This window comes from Schistocerca serialis, chromosome 4 (assembly GCF_023864345.2).
Source record: "Schistocerca serialis cubense isolate TAMUIC-IGC-003099 chromosome 4, iqSchSeri2.2, whole genome shotgun sequence".
In the NCBI taxonomy this organism is placed as follows: Eukaryota; Metazoa; Arthropoda; class Insecta; order Orthoptera; family Acrididae; genus Schistocerca; species Schistocerca serialis.
The window spans coordinates 417,330,518-417,346,758 of NC_064641.1; the positions used below are offsets into that span (position 1 = coordinate 417,330,518).

At 50.8% G+C, this 16,241-nt stretch overlaps 2 long non-coding RNA genes and 1 other non-coding gene across 3 annotated transcripts in view; 2 read left to right on the forward strand and 1 right to left on the reverse strand.

The window, feature by feature from the left end:
* LOC126474987 (uncharacterized) overlaps positions 1 to 618 on the reverse strand; it is a 234,542-nt gene extending 233,924 nt beyond the window's left edge. Inside the window, exon 1 of the long non-coding RNA XR_007586623.1 lies at positions 553 to 618. This is a non-coding gene — a long non-coding RNA (uncharacterized LOC126474987). The remainder of the gene's footprint in view (positions 1 to 552) is intronic.
* Positions 1 to 16,241, forward strand: part of LOC126474986 (uncharacterized) — a 490,806-nt gene that overhangs the window by 95,558 nt on the left and 379,007 nt on the right. The gene's annotated exons all lie outside the window — the stretch shown is intronic.
* Positions 186 to 4,387, forward strand: LOC126475641 (large subunit ribosomal RNA). Its single transcript, XR_007586749.1, has one exon. It is a non-coding gene; the product is annotated as a large subunit ribosomal RNA (ribosomal RNA).

Genomic DNA, 16,241 nt, shown 5'->3' on the forward strand with positions numbered 1-16,241 from the left:
TACGTATACTAAAGCGCGCGGCGTTTGCCCCCTTCGGAGACCTGGGAGTGGCATGGCCGCCTGTGGGGCCGGCCGCGTCTCCTTAAACGTGCAATGCGCGCCCGTCGCCTGGCGGTTCGCATACCGGTACTTTCCCGGTAGCGTGCACAGCCTGCTGGCGGTGTGGCGTGCGACACTTCGTACAACGACCTCAGAGCAGGCGAGACTACCCACTGAATTTAAGCATATTACTAAGTGGAGGAAAAGAAACTAACAAGGATTCCCCCAGTAGCGGCGAGCGAACAGGGAAGAGTCCAGCACCGAACCCCGCAGGCTACCGCATGTTGTGGTATGTTCTGTTTGGGAGGGTCCACTACCCCGACGCCTCGCGCCGAGCCCCAGTCCAACTTGAATGAGGCCACGGCACATAGAGGGTGCCAGGCCCGTAGCGGCCGGTGCGACCGTCGGCGGGACCTGTCCTTCGAGTCGGGTTGCTAGAGAGTGCAGCTCCAAGTGGGTGGTAAACTCCATCTGAGACTAAATATGACCACGAGACCGATAGCGAACAAGTACCGTGAGGGAAAGTTGAAAAGAACTTTGAAGAGAGAGTTCAAAAGTACGTGAAACCGTTCTGGGGTAAACGTGAGAAGTCCGAAAGGTCGAACGGGTGAGATTCACGCCCATCCGGCCTCTGGCCTCCGCCCTCGGCAGATGGGGCCGGCCGCCGACGCGGAGCAATCCGCGGCGGAGTCGTGTCCAGTTGTCTTTCCACTCGCCGTGGGGTGGGGCCGTTCCGGTGCGCGGTGGGCCGAACTTCTCCGCTAGTAGGACGTCGCGCCCGGCTGGGTGCCGGCCTACGGCCTGGGTGCGCAGCCTGTCCTTAGGTGGTCCTCGGTTTGCGTCTGTTGGGTAGAGCCCTCGTGTCCTGGCTGGCTGCTCGGCGGTATATGTGGTGGAGTCGATTCGCCCTTTTGGGCGCTCGGGCTCCCAGCAAGCGCGCGCGTTTCTTCCCGGATGACGGACCTACCTGGCCCGGCCCCGGACCCGCGTCGCTGTTGGCTCGGGATGCTCTCGGGCGGAATAATCGCTCCCGTGAGCGGCGCTTCAGCTTTGGACAATTTCGCGACCCGTCTTGAAACATGGACCAAGGAGTCTAACATGTGCGCGAGTCATTGGGCTGTACGAAACCTAAAGGCGTAATGAAAGTGAAGGTCTCGCCTTGCGCAAGGCGTGGGAGGATGGGGCTTCCCTGCCCTTCACGGGGCGGCGGCCTCCGCATTCCCGGGGCGTCTCGTCCTCATTGCGAGGTGATGCGCACCTAGAGCGTAGACGATGGGACCCAACAGATGGTGAACTATGCCTGGCCAGGACGAAGTCAGGGGAAGCCCTGATGGAGGTTCGTAGCCATTGTGACGTGCAAATCGATCGTCGGAGCTGGGTACAGGGGCGAAAGACTAATGGAACCGTCTAGTAGCTGGTTCCCTCCAAAGTTTCCCTCAGGATGGCTAGTGCTCGTACGAGTATCATCCAGTAAAGCGAATGATTAGAGGCCTTGGGCCTATTCTCAAACTTTAAATGGGTGAGATCTCCGGTTTGCTTGATATGCTGAAGCCGCAAGCGAATGACTCGGATCGGAGTGCCAAGTGGGCCACATTTGGTAAGCAGAACTGGCGCTGTGGGATGAACCTAACGCCGAGTTAACGCGCCGAATCGACGGTTATGGGAAACCATGAAAGGTCTTGGTTGCTTAAGACAGCAGGACGGTGGCCATGGAAGTCGGAATCCGCTAAGGAGTGTGTAACAACTCACCTGCCAAAGCAACTAGCCCTGAAAATGGATGGCGCTGAGGCGTCATGCCTATACTCGGCCGTCAGTCTGGCAGTCATGGCCGGTCCTTGCGGCCGGCCGCGAAGCCCTGACGAGGAGGAGGGTCGCGGCGGTGGGCGCAGAAGGGTCTGGGCGTGAGCCTGCCTGGAGCCGCCGTCGGTGCAGATCTTGGTGGTAGTAGCAAATACTCCAGCGAGGCCCTGGAGGGCTGACGCAGAGAATGGTTTCGTGTGACCAGCCGTTGCACACGAGTCAGTCGATCCTATGCCCTAGGAGAAATCCGATGTTGATGGGGGCCGTCATAGCATGATGCACTTTGTGCTGGCCCCCCGTTGGGCGAAAGGGAATCCGGTTCCTTTTCCGGAACCCGGCAGTGGAACCGATACAAGTCGGGCCCCTCTTTTAGAGATGCTCGTAGGGGTAACCCAAAAGGACCCAGAGACGCCGTCGGGAGATTGGGGAAGAGTTTTGTTTTCTGCATGAGCGTTCGATTTCCCTGGAATCCTCTAGCAGGGAGATAGGGTTTGGAACGCGAAGAGCACCGCAGTTGCGGCGGTGTCCCCATCTTCCCCTCAGACCTTGAAAATCCGAGAGAGGGCCATGTGGAGGTGTCGCGCCGGTTCGTACCCATATCCGCAGCAGGTCTCCAAGGTGGAGAGCCTCTAATCGATACAATAATGTAGGTAAGGGAAGTTGGCAAATTGGATCCGTAACTTCGGGATAAGGATTGGCTCTGAGGATCGGGGCGTCTCGGGCTTGGTTGGGAAGTGGGTCAGTGCTAACGTGCCGGGCCTGGGCGAGGTGAGTGCCGTAGGGGTGCCGGTAAGTGCGGGCGTTTAGCGCGGGCGTGGTCTGCTCTCGCCGTTGGTCGGCCTCGTGCTGTCCGGCGGTGCAGGATGCGTGCGCTACCGCGGCTTTCGCGCCCCGGTGCTTTAACCTGCGTGCAGGATCCGAGCTCGGTCCCGTGCCTTGGCCTCCCACGGATCTTCCTTTATGCGAGGCCGCATCCGCCTAAGCGTGCTCCTCCGGGGGCGGGCAGGTGCGCGGATTCTCTTCGGCCGCCATTCAACGATCAACTCAGAACTGGCACGGACTGGGGGAATCCGACTGTCTAATTAAAACAAAGTATTGCGATGGCCCTAGCGGGTGTTGACGCAATCTGATTTCTGCCCAGTGCTCTGAATGTCAACGTGAAGAAATTCAAGCAAGCGCGGGTAAACGGCCTAGGAGTAACTATGACTCTCTTAAGGTAGCCAAATGCCTCGTCATCTAATTAGTGACGTGCATGAGCGGATTAACGAGATTCCCTCTGTCCCTATCTACTATCTAGCGAAACAACTACCAAGGGAACGGGCTTGGAAAAATTAGCGGGGAAAGAAGACCCTGTTGAACTTGACTCTATCCTGGCACTGTGAGGTGACATGAGAGGTGTAGCATAAGTGGGAGATGGCAACATCGCCAGTGAAATACCACTACTTTCATTGTTTCTTTACTTACTTGGTTAGGCGGAGCGCGTGCATCGTGGTGTAACAACCGGGCGTCACGGTGTTCCCGAGCCAAGCATGTTAGAGATGCGTTCGCGCCGTGGCTCTGTGTCCGTGCGCCACAGCGTGCGGTGCGTGTGGGTGCAAGCCTACGCATGCCGTGCGTCTCGTGTGCGTCGGCGCGTCCCCGTGTGCGGCGCAGTTTACTCCCTCCCATGATCCGGTACGAGGACACTGCCAGGCAGGGAGTTGGACTGGGGCGGTACATCTGTCAAAGAATAACGCAGGTGACCTAAGGCCAGCACAGCGAGGACAGAAACCTCACGTATAGCAAAAGGGCAAAAGCTGGCTTGATCCCAATGTTCAGTACGCATAGGGACTGCAAAAGCACGGCCTATGGATTTTTGGGCTTGGAGAGTTTCCAGCAAGAGGTGTCAGAAATGTTACCACAGGGATAACTGGCTTGTGGCAGCCAAGCGTTCATAGCGACTTCACTTTTTGTTACTTCGATGTCGGCTCTTCCTATCATTGCGAAGCAGAATTTCCCAAGCGTTGGATTGTTCACCCACTAAAAGGGAACGTGATCTGCGTTTAGACCGTCGTGAGACAGGTTAGTTTTACCCTACTGGTGACTCTGTCGTTGTGATAGTAATCCTGCTCAGTACAAGACGGAGTTTCGGACATTTGGTTCACGCACTCGGCCGAGCGGTCGGTGGTGCGAACCTACCATCCTTGGCATTAAGCCTGAACGCCTCTAAGTCCGAATCCCGTCTAGACATTGTCGCAATGATATCGCTAAGGAGTCCCGAGGGTCGAAAGGCTCGAAAAACGTGACTTTACTAGGCGCGGTCGACCCACGTGGCGCCGCGATGTACGGGTCTAACACATTTGCCGGACGGGGCACTCGGGCGGCGCTGTCTGTGATCTGTTCCCGGCGCCGCCCTGCCCCTACCGATCGACCATGGGTGTCTATATTTCGATGTCGGGACTCGAAATCGTCTGTAGACGACTTAGGTACCGGGCATGGTGTTGTACTCGGTAGAGCAGTTGCCACGCTGCGATCTGTTGAGATTCAGCCCTAGCTTTGGGGGATTCGTCTTGTCGCGAGACGAGACCCCGGCGGCTGGGCTCCAGGGACCCGTCTGGCCCACCCACCCACCCTTGCTTGTTTCTTGTGTGTCGCATCTCTGGCCGTATCGGTTTGGCCGGGCGCACCGCACCCAGTGCGCTGCATTGGGTGCGGCGGACTGAGGCGTATCGGTTTGTGGGACCCTTGCCGCTGGCGTGGGCGCTGCGATGGGTGCTGCCTCCGTGCTCGCGGGAGCGGCGGGGGTTGGCGGTGTCGGCGCCGGCGTATCGCTTAGTCAGCCGGTGGTGGGTGCCGGATGGGCGGTGTCGGCCCACTGGTCGGAGCGTCGCGTGGAGGCGGCGGCGTCGGGTGGGTGCCGTGCGGCGGTTGCGGTGCCCGGCGGGGTCTGGTACGTTGTCACCGTCCCCCCCGTCGTGTGGTAACACTGCGACCACCGCAGTACGGTGAACGACAATACCTCTAAACAATGGATGTGAAATAAAATATAATAACGCATGATGCTCCGCAAGAAAATAGACTTGGGATAGGGTGTGTCGTTAGCAAGTCCCCGGGACGGCTAGTGTGGGTGGTGATAAGTCTGTAGGGAGCGAGGTAATACGAAATAAAGAATACATGAATAAACCAAATAGACAAGAGCAATAAATAAAGAGTTAGTGGTCGAGCGCGCCCTCTCATACCAACGACATGAATCTCCACAGTAAACATACCATACCGCCATCTGTGAAATACCCAGGCCACTCGGGCGTCTATTTCGTGAAGACACCATACTGCCATCTATGGGAATGTGACTAAACTACATTGACATCCAGCCCAGAAACGACACCTCCATCTACAGGAATCCGACGAAACTACGCCAACCATACTGCAAAAACACAGTATCGCCATCTATGAAACTACGACAAAACCACATGCAATACCTCCATCTACGCGAATCTGACAACACTACGTCCACCATGTCGAGCGCACCACAAAACATACCGTCATCAGTAGGTCTCCCGCAACATGACCTCCTGCAACGACGATACCGCCATCTATAGGACGCCAAGCCGACTAAGACATCGATGGGCCCACAGTGCCCATTGTCCCACCCCACACACAAAGCCTGCATCCTCTGTCCACCACAGGAGCCCCAACTCCAGTGCTTGTGCCACACGAAGTTGTGGACCGACAATCACTCCACCCGCACCCATACGTGCCCCACCCCAACCGCCCAACTCGCAACTCCAGCGGATAAACGGCGGACTTTTAAGGGACTCGTAAGTTGCAATCCACCCCGATATCTTGCGTTTCATGAAGAGTTTTATGCAACATGCGAAATTCCCGCTGTCCCTGTATATGGGAAATCGGTCTGCGTGGCGCCACCTGGGGAAGGTGTGTTGCCTTCTGAAGCTGGGTTAAAACCGCCAGGAGACCCTCCAATTCCCTGAAATCGTCGATCGCATCAGGGCTCGGAGGAATCTGAGTGGGGCAGGGACCGTAATGTCCAATCCCGTGGCCTTGTCGTGGCCCCATAGCTCAGTAACCCCCTTGGATGGGTTGAAGCTAACACGGGATGGGCAGTCTATGCATGACGTTAAAAGGCTAGCCCTTAACTGGGTGCAACCCTCGCTGGTCCGCACTGGCCCACCGTGAATTATCAAAAGCGGTGGGTGAGACATGGTAAGTCATGATCCCCCGGTATGTGTGGAGACCCTCCGGGGAACGTAACTCGGGTTTCAGTGCCGTACCGTCTAATTGATGTCAAACTCCACATACAAGACCCGGACTGACTCCTTTAACACCTTCCAGGCTGCGTCGATAGGTGTGGGTGGTCGTTGTGTCAAGGCAGGACGTAAAAGTCCCGTCCCAGCATGACGTTAAATGCCCCCAACCCAAGCGAAAGCAAAGGGTGCATGGCGCAGGTGGAGCTGCGTTACGAGAGACATACCATCGGTCTCTCCTGATCTGAGCGCGGTGGCGGGACGAGGGTATGAGGGTAAGTCTAGCGACGATCCAGGAACCCGGCAGTCTCGCCGCTGCAGTTCCTCACGTCCTGGACGACGTTAAATGTCCCCCAACCCAAAGCGAAAGCAAAGGGTGCGTGGCGCTGGGGAAGCTGCGTCGGAAGGGACACAACATCTGTCCCTGCACAGGGCACAAAACACCGGTGCCCTGTCTTTCCCACGGCCACATTCGCTGGGGAGGGATCGTGGCCTGACCTGGCAAAGGCTCATTGCCGTGGACGGGACGTCCCGGACATGTTCTGCCAAGCCAGGGCGTGGTGACATGTCCCTGGCTTGGTTAGATGGGGCCAGACCCCCGAACGTCTGGGGGACTGACCCAGCACCTGGGTAGGACTGGGTCCTTGGCCTTACGGTGGAAACTCGTCCTATTAGGGGGCGAAGACCGAGAGGTGAATCCGCCTCTCCGGAATGCGGTGGGCATTTGCCGGGGAGGGACGGGTGAAATCTCCAGTGATGTGGTCGTGGAAGGGGACTAGTACTCTGGAAACGGAGCGCTAAACCCAGCAGCTCACAAGGCTCTTGGTCAAGGTTCGGGACTGGTGAGCGAGCTGCAGATAGCCTCCCCCCATGCCAGAGAGGCCGGTCCGGGGAAAGAGACGGGCCTCCATATCTTGTCACTCTTCTGGAATCATGGCAGAAAACATGGAGAGTGATTATGTGCATGTGGAGCATGATGCTCCAATTGGTGAATATGACGAAGTGAGTGTCACGGAGTGACATGCTTATTTCCTTCATCTTTTTGACAGAAGTGTTAAACATGGAAAGATTAACGCTGAGCAGATCAGGGCCATTAAGGAGAATATAGCCACCTGGGCTCTGGCGCATGCAAGGCTGGAAGGCCAATATGCTGAAATAAAAGAAGAAAACGAAATACTGAGGAGAGAACAACAGCAACCTAAAAAGACATACGCTGCAGCTGCAGCTTTGCCAGCACAGCCTAAAGAAACTGTACAAGAAACAATAAAAATTAACTTAGAGAAACCAGTTCCTACGGTATTTGTCAAACCGAAAAAGGGCGAGGATGTGAGAAAGGTAAAAGAGCGTTTCGAAAAGAGTGTACTCCCCGAACTGATAAAATAAAAATAAATTAAGTAAGGACAACCAAAAACATATTGATTGTAGAACTAGCCTCTCCTGAGGATAGTGAAAAGTTAATAAATAACCCAAAAGTGAAGGAAAACTTTACATGTGAGAAGCCAAGAAAACGAAGACCCCTAATGATGTTATATGATGTCCCCTCTTATATGACAGTTGACGATATGACAGACTGTGTATATGAAGAAAATTTCGTAGATAAGATGACTCGAGAAGAGGTTTTGGAAAAGTTTAAGCCACGATTTAAGGCAGGTCCTCGGGACAGATCGACAGTACATCATGCGGTGGAGATAGCCCCCGATCTTAGGAAAGAAATAGTTAAAACAAACCGACTGTACATTGGGTACAATGCGATACCCACAAAGGATTATACAGCACTGGCCAAGTGTTCCAAATGCCAGGATTACGGCCATGTTGCAAAATACTGTATGTTCGAATCACCAGTTTGTCACAACTGTGGAGAGGAAGGTCACGATAAAAGAAACTGTGTGAAACAAACACCTACCTGCATCCCCTGCAAATACAGGAAAAGGATGTGCCACACTCCAGGGAAGGAGTGCCTAATGTATAAATTACTAATTCAAAGACTTATACAACGAACTGATTATGGCGACTAGCTATAACATATCAAAACATAAATCACTTAGTAAGTCATTAAGGGATGCAAGCAGGTGGAGGAAATTAAGATTATCTCATGTGTCCTTAGATGAGTGTGACGGGGTGGAAGGGAAGTCTTATACTGTTGCAGTTACACCGGAGCAACCTGAGATGGCGGATTCCTCCTGTCCGGCCGGGTCTGTTCCGGTCTCTGGGGGGGGGGGGGCGGGGGGGGGGCGACCGGTGTCGGCGGCTGCGGGGTGTCTACACTCTCCCCATTCCACCAGTGCGGCCGCGGACATCGGGGTCCCCCTGCCAGGCCAGTATGGTCTCGGCTGCTGGGGGAACTTCGCCAGCCACAGCGATCACAGAGGCGAAGGAGGGGAGTACTTATACTCTCCCAGTTCCTCTGGTGCAGCCACAAACGGCAGAATTCTCCTGCCAAGCCGGGTCCTTCCTGGCTACCAGGAGGCGGCCTCCAATCAAAAAGACCAAAGAAGTGGAGGAGGGGAGTACCTATACTCTCCCGGTTCCACCAGTGCGGCCAGCGACAAGCGACTTCCCCTGTCAGGCCGAGTCCTTCCTGGCCAGGAGAAGTCTCCCAGCTTCGTTAATGAGGGTGGAGGGAGGTGCGGTGCGAGTCTCCTGCCTGGCTGGGGTCCCTCTAGCCTTGGAGATGACGCCGCCGGCGCCTTCAGCAGAAGACATCAGAAATCATCAATTAGGAGGCAGTATGCACAATGTAGATAGTGACAAAAGCGTACAACAGATAACCTCTGGTGATAGTTCTGTAGAAGTAACAACCAATAACAAAAGTGTAGTAGAACTGACAGGTGATGGCTCTGTAACAACGACTGTAGATACACCTAAGTACAATACATGCCCACCAGGGAACACATACAACATCTGTAGTGAGACATTGCAACTTGGTAGGTTGGAAAATCAGGCGCTAATGATGGCTGCTCTGAGGTAGTTGGTCAGAGCTGGGCACCCGAGAGGAGACAAGATCACATTTCCAACTCTGGAGGATGTGGACTGCATCCAGTTAGCGGTGGTAAATATTCCCCAAGATTTTGAACAATTAAAAGAATTAGTTACCAAAGCATATGCAAGGCGGGGAAGGAAATTCGATCTTACAAAAACTTATAATGAATTAGTAAAGATGTATGGGAGGATAACATATGATTCTGTCCAGACCTGGCCGAACAGCATGGTACATACTAGATATCCAGACACATATTAAGTGCTACCAAGTCAACGCAATGAAGAGCTCCCTGGTCATGCAGGAGCTGTGCAGACTTTCAGAAGAGAACAAGATAGATGTAGTACTAATACAAGAACCAAATTCCGCCTCTGGGGGAACCTTGGGCTTTCCTGTTACAGCACAAGTAATAACATTTGGACAGACTCCAATGACAGCTGTAGTTATTCTTAACAATATGATAAAAACCACAGTGCTCACGCAATTCTGTACAGAACACATAATAGTTGTAGAAATAAATCATCAAAATTCGTTTTGGTACCTGATTAACATTTATTGTCAGTTTCGAGACCCAATTGAAACTTACCTAAGGCAGCTTAAAACTATATTACGAGCCCTACAGGGGAAGCCATTTATAATCTCGATGGATAGCAATGCCTAGTCCCCTCTCTGGAACAGCCGAGTACAGGACCTAAGGGGCATTGCCCTTGAGGATGTGATTATGGAATTTAATTTAAACGTGGTGAATCTCCCCGGCAATCCTCCTACTTACAAGAGCAGAGCTCGGGCAGCTTCACATATCGATGTCACGCTAAGTTCTATTAATATAGCAAATAAAATTCACGACTGGCACGTAATAGAAAATCACACAACAAGTGATCACAGCACTGTCGAATTCACATTGGTACATGAACTACAACAGACACCAGAGAGGTGGACTATGCAGCTTGATTACGGGAGAGCCAATTGGGACCTCCTAGAGACGGAATTTAATCCTCCAGAGTTGGAAGACGGAGACTTTGATATAGAGGAGGCCGTTGAGGCCTTAACAGCTTCAATCAGAGCGGCTGTCGCCGTGGCAATACCGATAAGAAGGCGTCTCATCCGTCAGATGACTTCTCCGTGGACTCCAGAGCTAACTAGGCTCCGGCAGTCTATGAGAAGGGCGCGCCGTAACTACCAAAGGTCTTTCACCATGGAGGAAAGACAGCATCATCTTACCATTTAGAGACAGAAAAAAGGCACATTTACAGAAACCCTACTCCTACATGCCAACAGAGTTGGGAAGATTTTGCAACGTCTCACTTGGCTCTTGATCCATGGGGTATACCGTATAAAATGATACGAGAAAAAATACACTCACCAATGCATCTCTCTACTGTAACAATAGGGGACTCGGACCAAATGACGACCAACTGGCTGGAAACGGCCGAGGAGCTACTTCGTGCGCTCCTACCTGACAACCGACCTGACTCTGATGATGAGATGCTATTGGCGCTGAGGCAACAAGACGAACACGAATACCATAACATAACACAGGTATACCCCTTCTCACCAGAGGAGGTGGCAAACGCCATCTCATCCTTCGGAAAACGGAAAGCACTGGGACCAGATGCAATTCCTGCAGAGGTACTGCAGTGTCTTGTATCTAAGCTGGCCCCGGTGTTAGCAAAGATTTACAACAGATGCCTGGAGACGCGAACCTTCCCAACCACCTGGAAAATAGCAGAAGTTGTCATTATAAAAAAGGACCCGGACAAGGACCCCACAGTCGCCAAATCATACAGACCGATCTGCCTGTTAGTTGTAATGGGAAAGACCTTCGAGATGTTGTTGGTGTCTAGACTGTCGAGCCATAGAATTCTGCATGGCATGAGTAACCTACAATACGGCTTTCGAAAAGGCAAATCAACATCCGATGCAATAAACCAGGCAGCCAGTATTGTTCACTCATCTATGAAGAAGTACGTTCTGGGGGTCATGGTAGACATTGCCGGAGCCTTTGACAACTTGTGGTGGCCGGCCCTCTTCTCTCGGTTACGGGAGATGGAGTGCCCGGCGGCGCTCTATGGTTGTCTAAAGGACTACTGCCGGAACAGAGTCGCCAAAATAACGGCTCCTGGTGCCGTGGTGCCGAAAAATATTACAAAGGGCTGCCCACAGGGCTCAGTTTGTGGTCCAGTGTTCAGGGATATCAACATGGATCCCTTGTTGATAACCCTAAACGAGAGCAACATGGTACTGGGAGTCATTGCGTATGCAGACGACCTTCTCGTCCTTGTTGACGGAGACAGTTGCGCGGCGATCGAGGAAAAAATAGCTCGGGTATCGGAAATCTTAACGCAATGGTGCAAACAGTCCAAGCTTCACTTGGCACCACACAAGTCAAACTACATGTTAATGAAGGGAAGACTTGCACGAGATCCGGTTATAAGATTAGAAAACCGTATGGTAGTCAGAGCAAGATCCGCTAGATACTTGGGTGTCCTCATCGATGAAACCTGGAGCTATGCTCCGCACATCGCATATGTAGCATCTAAAGCCATAACACTGTTTAACAAGTTGATAAGTATTGCACAAAGACGATTTCACCAGCCACCAGCATCAACACAAATGTACAATAACTATATTCTTGTGCCTGTTGTGGGGTATGATTCCAGTGCCTGGACCCACAGACTTGTGCAGGTTAGGCCAGCAATGCAGATAAAGCGTATACAGAGGAATGTCATCCTACGGTGTGTGGGTGCATTTGGCACCACACCTACAGATGCTCTTTATGTGATAATGGGACTTTGCCCCCTTGATCTTAAAATAAGACAACATGCAGCAATCTACTGGCTAAATAAAAGAGATTATGACAAAGTAAGAGGAATAATGGGAATGTATCTATATAACGTAATAGAAATAAAACAAAGGACAATGCAACTATGGCAGGAGCAGTGGGGAAACTCCACCACTGGTAGGCGGGTCTTCAACCTCCGTCCCAGCGTGAGGGAAAGATTAAAACTAAGGCACATGACAGCAACCCAAGGAATTGTACATTTTCTATCAGGACACGGCCCCTATCCAGCGTACTTTCACAGGATAGGTAGCTGGCCAACACCTGGATGTGTCTGTGGTGCCCCAAAGGGGACGCCCGAGCATGCTGCCTTCGAGTGCCCAGATTTTGATCCAGCTGCCTCAGAAATGAGAGAGGAGTTGAGAGATAAACAATTACAAGAAATGTTAACAAACCCAGACTTATACATAACATTACAAGATCTAGTCGACAATGTTTCCATATTCGCGCAATTAATTTTTGAATAATTACTGGGTTAATAAAGAAAAGCCTTACTCATCAGTTGGGCTGATGAGTATTGTGCATTAAGAATTTAAAGACCAATAATTAAAGGCCCCTTGGAGGGTAGAATGGCGGCGTTGGTCCTAAGAACTGGAAATCCGTTGGTGGGGCCTGGCTGTCCGCCACTCCTGGGGAAACCACAATAAATGGGGATGATATTGAGGGCAAGATGGAAGAAGTAGGTAGGCTCCCCACTCTATGGAGACATAGAGAGGAGGGAAGCCTAAGGGTGTTTCCCAGACTGAGTTGCCTTCATATTCTCCTAGCAACATTCCTGTAAGTAAGATAAACCCGACTAGACAAATCTACATAAATGTACATAACTCAATCTATTGAATACTCTTTTCCATGAATCATACCAGTATCATTAACAATAATGGAATAATTACAAAACTAATTACATCAAGTAGAAATAAATAATATAATGTAGAAAAATTTGGTAGACTGTGCAAATGCGCGTGTTATCATTTAGCAAACCTTGTAGACATAGAAATGTGTTTGTAAATAGTGTTTTCATTAAGGGTGGTGGAGGGATAATAAATAAAAAAGATATAACTCGGCAGTGGTTTTGTGATAGTAGTCAGCCCGCCTCCTCGTAGCTAGGGATGGGCAACGCACCTGGTTATCCGGAGCGGTTAAGTGGCCGAATATTGTGAATATACTTACATTGTATTGTATGTATTGTAGTATAGCTGTAAAGTAGAAATCACTGTATTTACAAGTAGCTATTGTTTAGAATTATTACCCAAAAAAATGGTTCAAATGGCTCTGAGCACTATGGGACTCAACTGCTGAGGTCATTAGTCCCCTAGAACTTAGAACTAGTTAAACCTAACTAACCTAAGGACATCACAAACATCCATGCCCGAGGCAGGATTCGAACCTGCGACCGTAGCGGTCTTGCGGTTCCAGACTGTAGCGCCTTTAACCGCACGGCCACTTCGGCCAGCCATTACTACCCACTTTTGTTACCTAGATAGTGGTTTTGTATGTTACATTAAAGTTGTTAAAAAAAAAAGGTTGTCCCTATACACATGAGTACGTGCCGTCGAGCAGAGCGGACGTGTCGCGCACGCGCTCCCGCTAATATAGTTTTCGCGTCGGTTTATATTGGTGTATTCGCGCCAAAGTGAACATACATAGTGAGCAACAATGACCATTTACAGTGCAGTGTGTAGTGATATAGTGTAAAAGCGTTTTTATGTGAGAAAACTGTGCACAGTGAGTTCGAGACTGCACGCACGGAACTGGACCTCATCAAAGGTACTTAACGACAACTAACACTTGAAAAACACTACTAACACCTTTAGGAACCCGAGACTGTACTAACTTTACTAATAACACTAATCGCTGTTCGTGAAGTACCCAAAGTAACTTAATTACAAAACATCTCGTGTGAAGAACCAAAAACCGCAACATATGGTAGGTGTTTTCTTCGGCATAGGGCAACAAAACTTTACCAAAATGAAAGGACAACCGCGCAGCAGTGAAGGCTAACGTCTATAAAAATCTCAGATCAAAAACTCTATTTTAACGGAATTAGTAAGCAACATCAAACAGATTGCAGTTAACATATGGAATCAATTCTCCAAGAACAGTGTAGCTAGATCAAAATCGAAATAGTGCTGAAATAACTAGGGTACTGTAGGGAAGTGGCGGACAGAACTTCAGAACACAAAAGTCAATCCTAGACAAATTCTGAACTAAGAGAGACCACTGCCAAGAGGTTGAAATTGCCTGATAACTGATTAAATTGTAAACAAAATACACCCCAAACAAAGAATCAGCTAATTATAGTCTTGACAGCTGACACACAAAATACCTACTTGCTCTTTCGGAAAACGAAAAAGACAAAGTGATACGCCACAAATAGCGACATAGCGCAAAGTCCGCTAAGTAGATCGAGTAACGCTGGCAGTGGCGAGCTGTGCGCAAGTCGCATAAGTAGGACGCGACTGACGACGCGTGCCCGTGTTGCTAAGCGCGACACGTAGTTCCGCGTCCAACCGCAGGAGGCAGCAGTGCACGGGGACTACACAGCCGCCATCTTTGCGCGCGCGCGCGAACTGCGTGGCTGGCTGCAGCGCTACACGTAGTACCGCGCCCAGCCGCGGGAGGCAGCAGCGCACGGCGCGACTCGGCCGCCATCTGTGAGCGTGTGCGCGAACTGCGTGGCCGGCTACAGCGCAAAGCGCGAACGTGGAGTGCAGTTCCAGCTGGCCGCTGCGGGCGAGAACAACTACGGAGACAGCAGCTGCTAGGCTTTAAGCTGCTGTAGGCTCAACTCCCTTGATACCAAGGAAACCTGATGCTTGTACCAGCCTGCACACTGCGCAACGTTCCACTTTCGCACTAAGTGTGAAAACTGGAGCGAAGCGCGGGACAGGCCGTTTCGGCGGCTGTCAAGCTGGCTTCTATTAGGAGAAGAGCCAGCAACGCCTCCAGCACGCCAGGGACCCCTCGACAATGTTCAAACATGGATGATCGGCCTAACAATATTGACGAGGAAAAAGTCGATGCCATCGACACTTTCATTGCAGAGATACAAACTGAACTAAAAGCCAAAAAAGTGTCACTGACCCTATTGTCTGTATTCAGAAACAAGTTAATTGGCAACGCAGTGACACAAGCTAGGCTAGAGGGACAAATTCAGGCCCTAGAAAAAGAAACCGCTAAGCTAAGGCAACAAGTAGAAATACAAACAATTGCAGCAGCCAGACATGATCTTGAAGCAACCGACTCGCTCATACGCGCGAGACTGGAGGGCCAGACTGATATTCTCAAAGACGAGAATAACAAGCTGTCCGTCCAAGTAGAGGAGTTCAGGCTAGAAAATTTCAACCTAAAAAGAGACAACCAAGAACTACAGAAAGAACTGGATGAGGCAAAAACAACTAAACGAGAGACAACACTCCCAGCACTACCAACCTTCGCCAGTATCGCCAAATCCCAACCGAAATCCAAAGAAACATTGAAAATAGAACACGCCAAAGCCAAACAAGCGACAACACTGTTCATCACCTCGACAGAAAATAAGGACCCAGTAATTGTTCGACAAACCCTCACACAGAAACTTGACCCAAAAAAAGACAAGATAAAAAATTAAGGCGGTCAAAACCACAGCAACAGCTGTCATAGTTGAGACTGCAACGCAGGACGATTGTAAAAAGCTGCTTGAGTCAGCTAAGAACATTAACAGAATCAGGTGCGAGCCTCCACAGAAAAGACGACCGCTAGTGATCATACACCACGTGCCAGACGCAATCAGTGACGAAGACTTTCTTGAAAGCCTCTATGAATTGAATCTCAGGGAGGAAGTTGAGAAAGAGGCTTTCCTGAAAGACACAAAAATTAAATTCCGAACAGGACCAAGAGGGCGGGGTTCAAACCATCAGGTAATTGAGGTCACGCCGAATCTGCACAAAATATTGACAAAGCGGGACAGAGTCTATATAGATTTTCAGTCTCTAACTGTCAAAAACTTCGCTCAAGTCCCCACCTGCTACAAGTGCTGTGATATAGGACACACCACAAAGCAGTGTAAAGACACAGAAATCACGTGCTCAAACTGCAAAGGGAAGGGCCACATAAAAAGTCAGTGCAAACTAGCAGAACAAGACATCTGCATCCCCTGCAGAATCCAAGGCAAATTGTGTGCCAGACGAAGAGGTCTTGATTGTCAAACACATAAATTCCTCCAAGATCGACTGCTACATAGCTTTGACTATGGAGAATGAAAGCAGTCCAACACTGCCCCAATCAAGAATGCAAAGAACGAACTATAAGTCACCATCGACCATCAACCGTAACCACCAAAGAGCTATAAGCTGGCGCAGGCAGATGG